Source organism: Bos mutus, chromosome 1, assembly GCF_027580195.1.
Source record: "Bos mutus isolate GX-2022 chromosome 1, NWIPB_WYAK_1.1, whole genome shotgun sequence".
Classification (NCBI taxonomy): Eukaryota; Metazoa; Chordata; class Mammalia; order Artiodactyla; family Bovidae; genus Bos; species Bos mutus.
In genome coordinates, this window is record NC_091617.1 from 3,766,567 (window position 1) to 3,768,883 (window position 2,317).

General features: G+C 40.9%; 1 pseudogene; it reads right to left on the reverse strand.

Annotated features, from left to right (window-relative positions):
* Positions 1-1,246: 1,246 nt before the first annotated feature.
* On the reverse strand, positions 1,247-2,015 carry LOC102279236 (small ribosomal subunit protein eS4, X isoform-like; annotated as a pseudogene).
* Between the last annotated feature and the right edge of the window lie 302 nt (positions 2,016-2,317).

Sequence of the window (2,317 nt, forward strand, 5' to 3'; positions counted from 1 at the left end):
TTAAATATAATTGGAATGTAGCAATGCCACTTCCATCTCTCTCAAATTTATTGAAATGAGATTTTACAAGCATTCACAAGTTATTCCTTCTTCAAATCATCCTTGAACCAGGGGAGTCCTAAGACTACTTTGTTTTCAAAAGTCATTGATTGAAATTCTATTTAGTTCCTCTACTGTTCAGCCAGCTTTGGAATAATTAATTGTTTATGTTTTGTCTCCAAAGCAAGCAAGAACAATCCCATTTGAGGATTTGCTGCAGAGAAGCTGTCTTTCTCTACAGCACTATGGACTGATTCCTGCTCCCCCTAGAATTCATATGTTGAAGCCCTAATCTCCAATGCGATGGTATTAGAAGGTGAGGACTTTGGAACTAATTAGGTCATGAGGATGGAGCCCCCATCATGGAATTAGTGCCCTTATAAAGACCAGGGAGCTCGCTTGCTTCTTCTCCTTTCTCCCTTTACTTCTCTTTCTCTTTCCCTCTTCCATTCTCTCTCCCTCCTCTCTATTTCTCTCTTCCTCTCTCTCCCTTTCTCTCTCTCCCTCTCTCCCTTCAATGTGAGGACATAATGAGAATACACCTATCTACACTCTAGCAGCAAAGCCTTGATCAAGAACCAAATCAGCCAGCACCTTGATCGTGGACTTTACCGATTTCAGAACTATGAGAAATCAGTCTGTTGTTTAAACCATCCAACTCCTGTTACTGTGTTATGGTAGCCTGAGCTAACACATACAAGTGTGTAACACATTTTTCTTTCTGTTCTGCTTGTGTTTACATGAAACAGAAGTCAGCCAGCAAGATCCTTGTTGCTAGAGAGCTATACTTTCAATCAACACGAAGCCCAAATCCCATGTACACCCTATTCATCTTGAAACTACAAAGAAGGCAAATTTTATCTGATCAAAAATAAGAACATTTTGAGGAAAGCCAGCAATTTAATTTTGGGTGATGGCAGAGGGGGCTGATAATAAAGGTAAACCTTGGAATGGATAACACTGGCAGTTTTAAATGACACAACAGAAAAAAAATCAATTTATTCTTGAATGTTAGTTAACCCAAGCTAAGAACTATCAGAAGAGCTGAAATTTTAATCAAATAGTATGCCTTTTTCTTAAGAGGCCACCACACCCATTTCTAACTTTAGTAGTTGAGTTTCTTTTTTCTTTTTTTTTTTATTAATCACTTGGAATTATCTTTAATTAGGTACAAAGACTTTTCCAATCACATCACATAGAGATCATTTTATCCCCTGCTCTGTTTGGCTGCCAGTCTCTTGTCTCTCTCCTTAGCAGTGGTAAGGAGAATACCCTTTCCACAGGGAAGGGAGATACATGGTTTGTTGCCTTTGCCAATAAGGAAGATGTTCGAGAGCCGTGTGGCAAAGCTGTTGCCATTCACGTCTTTCACATGAACTACGTTAAAGGAACCTGGATTGGTAATCACACCAATTCTTCCCAGGTTAGCAACTCCAGTCACCATGCACAGGTTACCAGTGTCAAATCTGATGAAATCAGTAGTCTTACCAGTCTCCAAGTCAATTTGGATGGTGTCATTCACCTTGAGGAGGGGATCAGGGTAACAGATGGTGCGAACATCATGGATCACTGGATGAGAGACTCCTTTTGTCCCCACAAAGATCTTTCACACTGTACAGTTTACACTTGGCCTCCTCAGGTGTAACACGATGAACAGCAAAGCGACCCTTGGTGTCGTAGATCAAATGAAAACTCTTTCCAGTCTTATCTATGCTGATTACATCCATAATACCAGCAGGGTAGGTTATATCAGTGTGGACTTTGCCATCCATCTTAATGAAATACTGCATGCAAATCTTCTTTACTTCATCTCCTGTTAGGGCATACTTAAGTCTGTTCCTTAAGAAAATGATTAGGGGGAAACATTCCCTCAGCTTCTGGGGCCACGTAGATGGACGAGGAACAAACACACCAGTCACTTTGTCCAGCATCCAACGTTTTGGAGCTGCTACACGCTTCTTAGGACCCTGAGTCATGGCTGCGCTAGGCACGAAAAGAGCGACTTTCTTTTAAAACATAGAAAGTTTAGACCAAAACTGGGAAAATACTTCTCATTAAAAGGAAGGTAAAACAAACATTTTCATAAAATCGATCTCCCTTTTTTTGGCATGCATGTTCAGTCGTGTCTGACTCTGTGACCCCATAGAGTGTAGCCTGTCAGGCTCCTCTGTCCATGGGATTTTCCAGGCAAGAATACTGGAGTGGGTTGCCATTTCCTCCTCCAGGAAAATCTATCCCCTAAGACATTTCTAAAGTGATACCGACTCTGTATTTTCTC